Source organism: Lepisosteus platostomus, chromosome 5, assembly GCF_059453375.1.
Source record: "Lepisosteus platostomus isolate fLepPlt1 chromosome 5, fLepPlt1.hap1, whole genome shotgun sequence".
NCBI lineage: Eukaryota > Metazoa > Chordata > Actinopteri > Semionotiformes > Lepisosteidae > Lepisosteus > Lepisosteus platostomus.
The window spans coordinates 48,347,047-48,362,615 of record NC_142615.1 but is presented as its reverse complement, the minus strand read 5'-3'; the positions used below and the strand labels follow the sequence as shown (position 1 = coordinate 48,362,615).

Below are 15,569 nucleotides of genomic sequence, written 5' to 3'. Positions count from 1 at the left end.
ACTTGCCTTTGACGCTTATCAAAGCATTCTTTGTGCATCGAACAGACCCACTCACCTCTTAGTGTGGCGGGATCTGCACAGTGCATGTCGCAGCGCTTCCTGCTTTCACTTCAATGTGCTTCCTGATGTCGAGTCGTGTGCCGTGCGGAGGCTCTGAAAGCGAGAGCAATGAAAAGGTGCACGACGCTGTGAAAGAAAACAGAAGTGAAAGGCAGTCCTTTCTCTAAGGAGGTGAAAGAAAAGCTACTCCCCGTCGGGGAATCAAACCCCGGTCTCCCGCGTGACAGGCGGGGATACTTGCCACTATACTAACGAGGAAGACATCGCACGCTCCGACACCCGGAATCGTGTCCCGACCCAGCGTGCTGGAAGGCGACGCGTGCTGTGATTCCTTTACGGAGCAGAAATGACAACCGTGGAGCCGAGAGATCATTTCAGCATTTCGCGTCTGAACGGAAAACACAAACGACCAACTCGGAATGACTTGCCTTTGACGCTTTTCAAAGCCTTCTTTGTGGACGACGACTGCGCCGCCTAGGAGATACAAATGGGTTGTATAACTTTGAACTAGCAAATGGAAGAGGGCTAAGCCCCCTCTCTTTTAGTCCAGGTTCGATCTGTCTCCCAGAATCACCAGGGCGCACGCACACACACACACCCTTGCCGTTGAAGTGCTCTGCTTCATTTCTAAGAGCAACTCAACATTCACTCCTACCCCGAGTGCAGAAAAGACAGCGTCCGCAGCAACAACAGCTCAGGTCTCTGCACAGGAGCTAAGCTGCCCCCATCTCCTCTGCTCTGCGGCTCCTGCAGAGTGGAGTCCTGCCTGGAGCCGTGTTTGCAGGCGGCGGCTCCCCGCGCCCTGTCTGTGCGTTGTGTCCAAGAGCTCCTGGGAGGAAGAGAGAGCCCTCCCACTCGGGGGCTTTTCCACGGTCTGTGTGAGGAGGGGCGGGTGTGTCCAGTAGCTTATCGAGCGGAAGCCTGGGGCGGCGGAGAGCTGTGATCGTGCAGACCTTGAGGTGTCACCTCTTTGTATGCTTTCCCGCCCCCCCTCCGCCCAAGCTCTGCTCCAAAGTAGCCCGGCAACCCCTCACACCTGCACGTGTCACAACCTAAGGTGTGGTCATGAGACGCCCATGGGGTGTCGTTCTGTTCTTGCTAATTGTTTCCTGCCCGTCGCAGGCAGGAGTCCATGCGAGGAAGATGCGCTGGACAGAGCTCAGAGGGCGCAGCTGGGTGGCTTTCCTTCTGAGTGACGTTCCTGCAACACTCTCCCGCTACTCTTGGTGCGCTCATGCCGCAACACAGGAAGGCTGGAGCAGGTGGCTGTGGGCTCGGCGCACCGCCGAAATAGCTCAGTTGGGAGAGCGTTAGACTGAAGATCTAAAGATCCCGGGTTTCGGCATTTTGTTTCATCGCGCCCTTTGTTCCTCTCTCCAGCGCCCCCTGCCTAAAGTGACGCGTCCCTTTCTCAGCCCGAAACCCAAGTGAGACACCAGCAGCGGTCCCTGCAGGTTTCCGTAGTGTAGCGGCTATCACGTTCGCCTAACACGCGAAAGGTCCCCGGTTCGAGACCGGGTGGAAACAGCCTTGTTTTGCATGCTCCTATACTTCACAGAGGTCTTGAGTGACCGGTCATTTGTTCCCAATGTATTTCCGGTGCCTTCGTGCACTCTTGTACCAAACGCACGTTCCTTCTGTACGCGGAGCCGATCATTTGCAATTGGGCTGTGCCGACAGACCAGGACGAGCTCTGTCGGCTCAAAAGCAGCGCATCACCTGCAAAAACAACAGAAAGATTAGCATCCAGCGGGGGACTCTTAGTGAGCCCAAGATCTCATCAAGAATCGGCTCCAGCAACAGGGCTGGGCGCATTGTTCCATTCTCCGACCACTCTCGGTGTAAACAAGTCCCTCCTGCTCTCTGCTTGAAATGCACTTTCCTGCGTTTGCTTTGGTGTAACTGGCTTCCCCTGCATGGGCGAATGTGCAGAAGATCCTTAGTAAGTCATTGAAGAAAACCGAGAAGAGGTCGGAGTGGCCTCTGTCATTCATCAACGATCCAGTCAGGCAGTACTCCTCTGTAAAGCACCGTTCGTTCACATCGAGTGGCTTTTTTTTGCCTTCATTCGTGCAAGTAGTAAAAGCAGACGCCCCCATTCTGCCGTGACCCAGATTCGAACCGGGGTGTGGTGCGGCCACAACACAAAGTACTGACCACTATACGATCACAGCGAGTTACCGATACACACGTGGCAGGGCGGAAAAGGCTGTGCTCTCTTCGTGTGACATAATTCGGAAAAGTCCTGACGTTGCATTTCAACTGAGCCCCAGTATACATCGACCCTTCGACACTCTGAGTGACAACTCTCTTGCGTGTTTTCTCATATTTATGTAGTTTGCTTGCATGATGCCGGGAACAGTGCGGTTGTTCGCACCCATATGGTCTAACGGTTAGGATTCCTGGTTTCTACCCAGGCGGCCTGGGTTTGACTCCCGGTATGAGAATGTGTCGGCTTTGCCTCCTGCTTCCCAAAAGATCAGCACCGTGTATGAAGGAACTGCATTAAAACTACTTGAACGTGCAAAACGTGAGCAGGGTAAAGTTAGCTTGAAGTTAGAAAACGATTTTGGCACGCCTGTAGGGCTTTCGCAAAATCTCTTAGAATTACAAAAACACATGCTTTGTGTATAAAATACATTGTGAATGCTTTCTCAGCCTTCACTTCTTTCGTTTTTATGACGTTTTTTTGACCACACTCAAATATTCTTTTGTCCATATCTTCGCAATGGAAGCACAGAACGCCTTAAAACCAAATGCATTTTAAAGACCACGACTTGTGGATATTTCCACAGCCTCTTGTAGTGGTTTGATGGGTTTACTGAGACAATTATTAATTGTAGCAGTAATCACGAGGTTGCTCATTGGGGCTTTTAGAAAATCAATCGTCAGAACAACTAACAACGCACACACACGGGTTCAATACATTTATTAATATAAACTGTGCACCAAACATATACTAGTCTGCCTGGATACGAGCGGCAGACCTTACTGTGAGGGTTATCAATATACAAGGTATATAATCTCGAAGAGATGCAAACACAAAGAGATATACAACAGAGAATATATGTCAATATATATCGTTCGGTTACCAAATCGCTAATCAGTGTTATTACCCACTGTTACTCTACTCGGAAGTAAATACATTACTCATGAATTAAATTGATAACAACCTGTGTTGAGGTACAATTGAATTCTCGAGACGCAATGTAGAACATGGGGTTTACTTATCCACTGTGTATGGATTTGGAATTTCCCGGCACGAACACCAACAGCTGACAGGCTCTGTTGCAGCCTCTGTTCCAGCGGTTGTCCAATGGGCATTGTGTCGGCGTCCTCTGGCTACCGGCCAACCAGTCGAGGTGCAGCTCGGTGTAGGATGGGCGGAGGAATCTGACTGCGGCGCACAGGGCAGTTGTTGCTCCGAGGGGATCTACCAGCAGTCCGGCTGGCTAGTATAAAGTCTCTATGCACAGAGTGTGACCGCGAGTCCTCACAAGTCACTCTTTTGCCTGGGAAGAGGCTGGTTCGTTCCCGGTCCAGCGCTGCTTCTGAATAAGCTATTCAGGTTGTCGACGAGGGTCCAACTGTAGGCTGCCGTTGATCAAGCGGAGCATTCACGTTGGTAGAATTCTGAGTACGTACGGGATCCTCGGCCTCGCGCTTAGAACAAAGTCCAAGTCCTTTTGCAGACAACAGCAGTTGTCACGTGTCCCGATCTGAGCTTGCGCTCCCTTTTTGATCAAGACCCAGATGTGTGCTGATTGGTTGAGAGTTTGGCGGGCATTGGAGACCCACGTGGTATTACCACGCCCTGCCAGTACCTGATTGGTTGGTCAAGGTGAGATATAAGTCACTTACTCTTGACACTTAGGAATGCAGTCCAGATGTCCATTCGGCACTCCCTAGACTGATAGGCGCCAATGGATGACCATTGATCATGATAGCCAGGCTTAGCTAAGTGCATCCCCGTCTGGGAGCTTGTTCCTTATCAAAAGAAAACATCTTAAATCAGCCTGCATAAATACTTTCTCTGTGGCAGCACCACAGAGATGGAGGGTGAGATGGGGCCTCCTTTAGGACAGCATACCAACGCTTAATTCTGTCTTATTAACAAGAATTGCCGCTACACTCTACACCAAACTATCAGTGAGCTAATTATCTTTTTTTAAACCTCCGGTTTTTCATCGATGCGTAATTACACAAGAACTGGAACCCGGGGACCACTGTGTGCACACATTCACAACGTGAGAAATACTGTTCAATACGGTCAATATGACCATAGGAAGCAGAACAGCGCAGTCTCCAATTACCCAGACTGTAAGCACAGGAATAAAGCTTTGTTTGATTTCTGAAACCCTTCCTTTACGTCCTGTTTTCATTCAGGTAAGGGTCAACTATATTGACAATACTACTGACAGCAGGAAGATTAAAATATTCTTTACTCAGCGGCTTATTAAAAACAGCTCCCATGATGTTCATACCGACTTTTTACACAGAACACTGACACAGCTTTGTGTTCTGAATCTCTTTTTCTCGTGCTTTTATTTAATGTGGCACAATGCACTGGGATAGGGGTATTCTGTTCACAAACCAATAGCATTTAAATCACAGCACCCACAATGCTGCATGTAAGTGTTTTGCACACTAAGCAGGTCCTCTGACTTTTCCCAGCTTTGTTTTGGGTTGTGGCCCCTTTATTTTTTTATGATTTTCCGAAGATAACACTAAAGGTAATACACTGGCATAGGTGGGTCTTTTTCATGGCTCAATAGCAATTCAAATACAACAGCCACACTTCTGAAACCAAGTGTTTTACACACCAGACAGGCCCCCGAACCTCATACAACCTTGCTGTGGCTGTGGCCCCTTTCTTTATTTTTTATGATTTTCTGAAGATAACACTACAGGTAATACACTGGGACAGGTGGGTCTTCTTCATGGCTTCATGATTTTTTTACTGTAATCAAGTGTTGTGCACACAAGGCAGGCCTCCTGACCTTTCACAGTCATGCTTTGTTGTGTGAAACTTTAATTCTCTTTTTAGGATTTTTTGAACATGGCAACTTCCACCGAGATGAATGGGGTGCTCTTCAATAGCTTTTTCATCTATACACACAAGCGTATATAACCAAGACGCTCAGAACCAACAGAATCAACCTGAAGTCATAGAAAATCAAGAATGCCCCCGAGACACCTGCACCCCCCTCCTGGACCACTCTGGTATCAACACCCCCAAACCAATCCATACCAGCTAACAAGACTCAGAATCGGTGCAACCCTCCAACCTGGACCAAGAGCAGGATGGGACAAGAACCTGCACCACACTACGCACCCCTCAGACCTGTGGTCAAGGGCTGGTGGAGTAGGGAATATGATCAACGAATTTCTGAGGTTTTCTAAACTCTAAAAAAAAATGAGTTGGAATGACAATATGTGGTCAACACTGTCAAACAGAGTCCTTGGAGAGGATTGCCCCAGCAACAAGAAATGGTTATCAGTGATTTGGCATGAAGATAGAAAAAAAGTAAGAACCCAAGTGCTTAGGGTGCAGAAAGAGGAGAGTATTGGTAGGGATTCCAAACCAGATGACAGTACACAATCTATAGTCAGTATTTCAAGTCAAAGTGAGGGACATAGTTTGGAAGGCAACACAGAGCTCAGAAGTTCATCAGAAGATACAAAAGATGCATGGGCAGGACACGGCAGCACAGACAGTGGTGACATGTTAGAGGGAGAAAAAAATTCTGTGTAGAATCAGAAAAAAAGCCTGAAGAGCACAGTGAATATTCCCAGGGGGCAAGCTCGTCTGGGACGTCACCTCAGGATAAAAGGGGATTAAGAAAGATTATGTCTCTGCCTAAAACTTTCAAAGTATGTCTAAAGGCTGAACAATGGAGAAAAATAGCACCTCTAAAAGGTACATCTAAACGAAGACGACCATGGACCCAGATGTTATATAGCGAGTTCAGGAAGATAAATCCTTGCTGCCCAATAGCCTTCAAATACCAATACATCAGGAAAGAGAACAGCAGAAAAAAAAACTTTCTGATGATAAAAGCAGTCTGTACCTTCAGGTCCTGCAATGTAAAATACATAATGACAACAAGACACAAACCAATGGGCAATGATGACATCACAATTGATGTTGTGCAAGTAGGGCAAATACAGCACAGTAAAAGGGAAACAATTTCAACAAGCACGTCAGCCTTATCGTCGAAAGATTGCCAGTGCCCTCACAAAAAGAATCAGCAATGTATACTACAGGAACCTGAGCAGAACTCCGCTTGCTGAAATTGCAGCAGGCAATTTATCTAAACCACTAACACAGAATGTCCTGAAAGTCATTTCATCAGAGTTCAGGAACAGTAAACGCATTCACTATGATCCAGTGATTGAATTACATATGGCACAAAAATATATGAAAGCATGCGACTTCAACACTGTCCATTTTTCAGGATATATACAGATTTTGCAGTTAGACACATTTGCTGCCTATCTTTACACAGAACAGAGTATGTGAATTCTTATTGCCCATCTAAAGATGAAGGAGAAAGTCAGCCTTTACCTGGATGCGACAGGAGGGGTAGTCAGAAAAATTCCATCGGAGAACAAAATAATTTTGTAATACAGTCTTACGTTACCTGGAGGTGGAAAAGAAAGCCTCCATTACCAGTGTCTGAAATGTTGACAACTGACCACACCATTGTCAGTATAGAACGTTGGCTACGTAAATTCATGTTTGACATCTCAACATGTACTACCAAGAGAGTGCAGCATGTAGAAACTGACTACAGCTGGGCCCTGATTCATAGTGGTTTTTTTGCCTTCAATGGGGACACCAGTATACCATGCATACTTAAATCGTGCAATGAAAGTCTGCCAAGGCAAACTTAAGTACACAGAACTTCAGATGTTCACTGTTCTGCACCCTTGCTCTGCCCAGGTCATAAAGGCTGTCTCTCAAGCAATTAGTAAAAAAACAACAGACAAAGCACTGCGAGACTTTGCAACATTTTCCTTTGCCATCCTGCAAAACAGCACAACTTTGAGTGTCTCCAGAAATGTTTTCAAACACATGTGTATTGTACTCTCAAGCAGGAGGTTCACAACTGAAGTCCAATCTAGTGTCTGCCTCCTTAACGCTTACATTTCTCAAACAACCACACCAGACCAGATGGAAAAGGAAGCAGAAGTCAAAGACACAGATGAGGTACTGTACCCAAACATGAGAGGCAGCCTGGGCTGCTCTCCTTTCGCTGTGGAGTTCAAAGGTATTTATGAAGACAGCATATCAGCTCAAGGACATGATGACTATGGGACACAACACAATGTGAACCCCTATTTCTGTGAAGACATAATTAGATTTCTGTTGCAAAGATACATGGCATTATTTCCACTGTGGAGTGGAATTTTGTTGGGTGACCTGACAAGATATGCTTCAGACAGCAAAAAAGACATATCAATGTCAGAGGTAGCACAAACAAGACCCACTAACTGTCATGTTGAGACCTGGTTTGGCATTGTCAAGCAATCAATACTTCAGCACAGGAGGAAACTGAGGCCAGCAGAGTTTATTACGATAATGAGAAAATCCCTCTAGGGTGGTACAGAGAACATATAATCCAAAATGATCTCCCCAAAAAGGTTTTGATGGCACCATTGATCACCACTAAGACACGTCATGAACATGCACAGGAACAATGGGCAAAGAGAGCACCAGGTGTAGGCAAAGAAACAAAAAATAAATTCAACAGCGCAACACAGAAAATTCCAATCCCCCAAAAAATGAGAAAACAGGAAAAAAAAAGTTAGCAATAGAAATATTGAAACAAGTGAAAATTCGCCAGATGACAGCAATGGCCTGCAAGTACAGCAGGGGAAAGCAGGAACCACAGAATGTAAAGAATGGCAGCACAAAGAAGAAGGGAAAGTGTCACCCAAGCAAGCTGCCGTGGGCATGACTGAAGTGATCACACCACACTGTGATGCATGCCCCATCTCAAAACTTATAAAAGAGAAAACAGATTTCAGAAAGAAGGTAGGATTTGTATTTCAAATATTTCTCTGTGTGGACATTCACTTCTTTTTCAGAGCTTATGAATGTCATCTTCTACTACTGTAGGTGTTCTTTGTCATTTCTCTCTAACTTGTTATACTTGTTGACAGTGGTGTATAATCTCAATTTTCGTTATGTTAGCTCCTGTGATCTCTTGTGTATGCTTTTGGCTTGGTTCACGCCCTTTGGAACATCAATCCGAGTGAATTAGTGGTTGCAGTTTTGCCATCCATGCGCAGTGCAGACACATATATTCTCAGACACTCGGAGTTTGTGTCTCTGAAACCAGATGAGTGGCTCATAGGCGAGGTAAGATGAAAGTGTTTGATTGCATGCATTTGTTAAGGTTTCTGAGCTTTTGTGTAATCAAATGTGTGTGAGTGCATGAAATCACATCTTCTTCAATTGTGTTTGCTTTTTCCATAAGACCATTGAGTGTTACTTTCAAGTAGCGAAAGAATCCATGGACTTGGGGAAGAAGGTTTTCCTAATGAACCACTACACAACTGGTGTAATCATGAGTGGGAATAGAGAGCGCATGGCTAGACAACGTTTGTCCAAGGTAAGGACATCAAACACAAATGTTGATGGATTACATTAGTGAGGGGCAAACATGGTTTTTCACTAACTGATGATTGTTTTATCAATAGAGAAACAAGGGGAGCTACAAGCAATCAAAACAGGTCACAACTGTGCCCATGGTGCTGCCTAAAGAAACTACCTTTATAGTCAGAAATCAAAATTCAAAGGTAGCACACCATCCCTGTGAGGCAGCCTGTTGTACTAATCTTGTCATTCTTTTCATTACAGGTCAACTTTGAAAACTATGAAGCCATTATTACCTTTTTTAACACTGGTGTCCACTGGAAATTGTTGGTAAGTGTGGTGCAGGTAATCCAAAACAGCGTAGGTTTATAATTACACCTGGAACCATTACAGTTCAAGTGATTATCCTTGTTGCATCTAAAAAAATTACAAAGTCACAATGTATGTGTTCCTCTCCTGTTAAAAAAGGTGGACATTGATAGTGAGTGTCTAAGGCAATGGTGACAGTGCACTTTTCCTAAATTACAGTGCCTTGCGAAAGTATTCGGCCCCCTTGAACTTTTCAACCTTTTGCCACATTTCAGGCTTCAAACATAAAGATATACATTTTTTATTTTATGTGAAGAATCACCAACAAGTGGGACACAATTGTGAAGTGGAACGAAATCTATTGGATTTTTGAAACTTTTTTAACTAATAAAAAAATGAAAAGTGGGGCGTGCAAAATTATTCGGCCCCTTTACTTTCAGTGCAGCAAACTCACTCCAGAAGTTCAGCGAGGATCTCTGAATGATCCAATGTTGTCCTAAATGACTGATGGTGATAAATAGAATCCACCTGTGTGTAATCAAGTCTCTGTATAAATGCACCTGCTCTGTGATAGTCTCAAGGTTCTGTTGAAAGCGCAGAGAGCATCATGAAGACCAAGGAACACACCAGGCAGGTCCGTAATACTGTTGTGGAGAAGTTTAAAGCCGGATTTGGATACAAAAAGATTTCCCAAGCTTCAAACATCCCAAGGAGCACTGTGCAAGCGATCATCTTGAAATGGAAGGAGTATCAGACCACTGCAAATCTACCAAGACCTGGCCGTCCCTCTAAACTTTCAGCTCAGACAAGGAGAAGACTGATCAGAGATGCAGCCAAGAGGCCCATGATCACTCTGGATGAACTGCAGAGAACTACAGCTGAGGTGGGAGAGTCTGTCCATAGGACAACAATCAGTCTTACACTGCACAAATCTGGCCTTTATGGAAGAGTGGCAAGAAGAAAGCCATTTCTCAAAGATATCCATAAAAAGTCTCGTCTAAAGTTTGCCACAAGCCACCTGGGAGACACCCCAAACATGTGGAAGAAGGTGCTCTGGTCAGATGAAACCAAAATCGAACTTTTTGGCCACACTGCAAAACGATATGTTTGGCGTAAAAGCAACACAGCTCATCACCCTCAACACACCATCCCCACTGTCAAACATGGTGGTGGCAGCATCATGGTTTGGGCCTGCTTTTCTTCAGCAGGGACAGGGAAGATGGTTAAAATTGAGGGGAAGATGGATGCAGCCAAATACAGGACCATTCTGGATGAAAACCTGTTGGAGTCTGCAAAAGACCTGAAACTGGGACGGAGATTTATCTTCCAACAAGACAATGATCCCAAACATACAGCAAAATCTACAAAGGAATGGTTCACAAATAAACGTATCCAGGTGTTTGAATGGCCAAGTCAAAGTCCAGACATGAATCCAATCGAGAATCTGTGGAAAGAGCTGAAAGCTGCTGTTCACAAACGCTCTCCATCCAACCTCACTGAGCTCGAGCTGTTTTGCAAGGAAGAATGGGCAAGAATTTCAGTCTCTCGATGTGCAAAACTGATAGAGACATACCCCAAGCGACTTGCAGCTGTAATCGCAGCAAAAGGTGGCTCTACAAAGTATTAACGCAAGGGGGCCGAATAATTTTGCACGCCCCACTTTTCATTTTTTTATTAGTTAAAAAAGTTTCAAAAATCCAATAGATTTCGTTCCACTTCACAATTGTGTCCCACTTGTTGGTGATTCTTCACATAAAATAAAAAATTTATATCTTTATGTTTGAAGCCTGAAATGTGGCAAAAGGTTGAAAAGTTCAAGGGGGCCGAATACTTTCGCAAGGCACTGTATTATTGTGAATACTGCTGTGTAATGAACAGACAACCAAACAAGTCAAAGTGTCATGTAGGAAAAAAAGTACTGTTAGGTCATTTCCTGACTGTCTTTGCCGAGGTTTGCAAAATATTAAATGTTAAATAATATATAAATATAAATATTATATATATAAAATATTCAAATATTAAAAACCTTTGTTTAAACAACATAAAACTCCTGAAACTGCCTGTGTGTCTGGCCCCACATTAAATGCAACTTCATGTCTGATGATGGGCCCTTTGTTTCTTGCAGTATCTGTATGCTCCATCCCAGAAAGTCTTTGTGGTCGACCCTATGGGGAGTGACGAGATGGGAGACTCCACTGCAGCAGCAAAAAGGTTCAGGTAAGAAATCAAGCATTGGTTTCGTGGTGAAATTCTGCAGGGGCACACATACATTTCAGGTTCAAGTTCAGCATGACAAATATTTCCTCATTTATCAATAACCTATTGTTTTGATTCACAGGGACTTTTTTAAGATGCGAAGGAATGTCCTAGGAAAAGAAGACTGGTTGAATATCAACTGGCACCCAAGCGTGATTGGTCACACCAGGCAAGCAGATGCCTCAAGCTGTGGGGTCTTTGTGATGCAGGTCAGCATAACCTTTCCACGCCGAAATTTTGGACTTAAAACTATTGTATGAGAGATTTTTAGGGAAATAATTGCAACAAACTTTTGTCTGTTAGATGGGCGCAGACATCATTAACAATTTCCCGGATATTCCAACATATATCAAAATAAACAGCAGTGCCAAAGAAATGAGAAAGTTGAGGGAAGACCTGTCAATCAGAATTCTTGAGGCTTCAGGTATTGTACCATTTGATCCTCATTGCCTACTTTTCTTGGTGTATATTATTTTCCTGAAGCATGTTCTCTCTCTGTAACAAGTCTGGATGAAAAAGATTCTCAATTTATTTATATGCAGAACTCATTTGGGTGTTCTTTTTGTACTATATAACACAGTGATGAAAAGTTAATTAAATCACATTTCACACAGTTAAAATTCAATGACACTTTGGCCTTCGTCGTGGTTGACACAACCATTGTCTGGGAAAAGTGTGGGTCTAAATTGCCCATAGTGAAGCAAAGCAAACTGAAACATGATAGCTGTGTGATCATGTGCCCCCTTAAAATCATAGCAACACACGCTGACACAAAAAAGGGTAACAGGTGTTGACAGGAGTATTCTGAGACATGACAATGTGCGGTTTAAGAAGCAGTAGAACACCTAATCAGGAAAGTGCATACGAAAAGGTCTCTATCAAACTGTCTTCAATTATGCAACAATGATCTGTAGATAACATTGGAAAAATCAGTCTATTTGGCATGTTTATTATAGCTCCTCTCCAGGACATGTGCCTGATGTATGGAGAAACACCGGTGCGGCAGACAAACTGGGTAAGTGAACATCATCTCTATCTGTATGTGTAATGTACACACATACTAACAAAACATACCATTGAAATGTGATAGCTGAACTGATATAAGGTTTACTGTCCGTGTAGATTCAGTGTGACAGTTGTGAAAACTGGTTCCATGAATTGTGCATCTCAAAAGAAGAGTATGAAAGCGCAAAGAATGAAGTAACATGGATATGTACATTTTGCCAACCCCAGTTTGGTGAGTATGCTCTGCATGCAAACTATCACTATGAAAGGGTTTTTTAAGCAGGACATGTAGTTTTAGATTCAGCAGAAACATACAGTAGGATGACATATTTCAGTGGACGTTATAATTGTTTGCAAAGGAACAAGTAATAGGTTTATTCCATGCTGAAAAAAAGAAGAAAGAGAACACAACGTTTCGGCCGTGGAGCCTTCTTCAGGTGTGAGAGAGACAGGGCAGTAGGCAAAGGTAAAGTAGCGGGAGAACAAAGGTTGGGAGGGAGGAGGAGTGAGAGGCGGGAGCAGGGGACAGAAAGAGAGGCCAATCAAGAGGTGTGAAGTCAGAATGGGTGCAGAGAGGTGTGAAATGAAACTTCCAATGAATGGAGAAAATTTAAAAGAACAGTAATCTGTCGTTAAGGGAAGGGAGAATGTGTGATCCTAACTGCAGAATAATTTTAGTTTCGGTGGTCTTTCTGATGTATGAGTTCGGAAAACCGTCTTTGAGAACACAGACGGAGAGATTAGTGTGGTCGTGGCCGTCAGAGGTGAAATGAGAAACAATGGGTTTGGAGAGATCTTTAATCTTCACAGCCCTGACGTGTTCTCTGAAGCGGTCTCCGAGTCTCCTTCCTGTTTCTCCAATGTAGATGGCTGGGCACTTACTGCAAGAGATACAGTAAATTATAATTTATAAGTAAGTTATAATTGTTTGTTATTGTTAAGAAGTTTGGATTGCAGGCTTGTCTTCTGGCATTAATGGTTCTATAAATTAGAGATAACTTTTCAAAAAACACACCAAAGAAGGCACACATAAAAGATTACTGATAATCTGTGCAATTTATTACATGACACAGGCATCTCAAAAATAGAATTACTGTGTCAGATTAATGATTAGACATGGATGCATCAAATCACTTACTAGGTTTCTTTCCAATAGTATAGAAACAAAGACACAACCATGAACACCTAAAAGAGCTTGCCATTTAGCACAGAAAAAATATAATGTCTTGCTGTAAAAACACAAAGTAAGAAAAAAGGAGTTTGATTAAGAGAGATCTGGCAAATTGTGCAAATACCTAGATCTTGATCTGTGACCCATGTATACTCCTTGGATCCTTTGCAGTTCGTAACCCTTCTTACGGTTTTATATTTCAAGCACTGTTGATGAGTGAGCATCCACCCCCTACTCCCGAGCATTACATAAAAGACATGCTGGAAACTCAAGAAGACTGTCAACGTGTTCTCAGCAGAATTCACCTCCAAAAGACACGTAAGTACAAGTTTCAATATCTCCCCCAAAATTTATCTTGGGTAAGAGTAAACTTTCGTACACTTTGCCAAACAATAATGAAAAACACTAGAACACAAAATCAGTAGAAACCATTTGTTATCTATTGCCAGAAACCAAACAAAGTCTGTATGAAAACAGTAAAAAAGTTAATCATGACACAACACAGTCCCTTTTAAATATGATCACTACACACTGTTAACATCACTGTAGTAGTGCAAAGAAATGTAAATCGACAGTATGTCACTGTCACGATATTAGTCCCCCCTCCTTAAGGGTGCTCCAGCCCTTTCACTCAAGACTTTATTCTGTGCACCTGTTTCCCATTCCCAGCCCACCTTAAAAGCCAGGCGCTGACGCTCATCCGTGCTCTGCATCCGATTTCCATATCGTGCGAGTCCGGGACCTGGAAGCGCCTGGTCTCGTTAAGGTTTTAAACTCTGTTCCCGTTCCCGTTCCTGTTCCCCATCCGCCGGTTCCGACCCGGCCTTCGTGGTTTTTAATTCTTTGTTCTGATGGATCTCCTGGTTTTGGACTTACTCGTGTGTTTTGGATATTCCCTAAGGACTATTTTTTTGGATTGTTCGCCTCGGCCACACCTCCCCCGTGCACCAGCGCACCTTGGACACGCCCCCCTGTCTTCAGCCCCGTATTCCTGCATGACGTTTCCCTAGTGTTTCCCCACTCCGTTGGATTGTGTCGTCTGCATAGGGTCTGGAAAGAACTGTTCGTTACAGTCACCATGACATGATTTATGTGAAAGATTTCCAGATAAAATTGTATCCATCCTAGTAAGATAGATTAATCAAGAAATTCCACTCCGTTGTGAGAAAGATCAAAGAAAAATGGCTTCTATCAAATAGAAGTGTATCTAGGGTGATTCCTTTTTATTAGGTTTCCAAAACAGTACCCTATCTACCTTCAGACAGGGCACAGTGCTAAAAGGATTCTAACCGGAACAATAAAACACAATTGCATCATCGAAGTCCGAACCCCACTGGCTTTCAATATCGTACCATGTACATCTCCAGGAGTGGAGACCCATGAAAAAGAACAGCCTAGACACCAAAGTGATACTTTTCTTACAGTAAGGTTAAGGTAGTTGTAGGATGCTGTCTAGATCAATGAACAGATTACGTTAACAATAGCAAGCACGTAGCAGAGCATTTAGGCACACAGCCCCTAAATTGTGGAAATATATGTCAGACCTTTTTAAGGATGCCCCATACCTACAAGCATATTTAACAATGCTGTAGTCTTCTACATCGTCTCTGTAGTCTTCTTTATCCCAAGTGATCTAATTCTTTAGGAGGTGCAGAAACATAGATATCAAGTGGGTAAGTAGACAACCACGTTGCAATTGTTTTTTCTGTGTCTTTATTCCCGTGCTTACAGTCTGGGTAATTGGAGACTGCGCTGTTCTGCTTCCTATGGTCATATTGACCGTATTGAACAGTATTTCTCGGGTTGTGAACAGCGGTCCCCCGGGTTCCAGTTCGTGCGTAATTACGCATCGATGAAAAACCGGAGGTTTAAAAAAAGATAATTAGCTCACCGATAGTTTGATGTAAAGGCTGTGGAAATATCCACAAGTCATGGTCTTTAAAATGCTTTTGGTTTTAAGGCGTTCTGTGCTTCCATTGCGGAGATATGGACAAAAGAATATTCATGCTTGGTCAAAAAAATGTCATAAAAACGAAAAAGTAAAGGCTGAGAAATCATCCACAATGTATTTTATACACAAAGCAAGTGTTTTTGTAACTCTAACAGATTTCGTGAAAGCGCTACAGGCGTGCCAAAATTGTTTTTGAACTTCAAGCTAACTTT

General features: G+C 43.6%; 1 non-coding gene across 1 annotated transcript; it reads left to right on the top strand.

Moving 5' to 3' along the window:
• The first annotated feature begins 1,514 nt into the window (after window positions 1-1,514).
• trnav-aac (transfer RNA valine (anticodon AAC)) lies at window positions 1,515-1,587 on the top strand. The gene has a single exon. It is a non-coding gene; the product is annotated as a tRNA-Val (tRNA).
• Window positions 1,588-15,569: the final 13,982 nt, after the last annotated feature.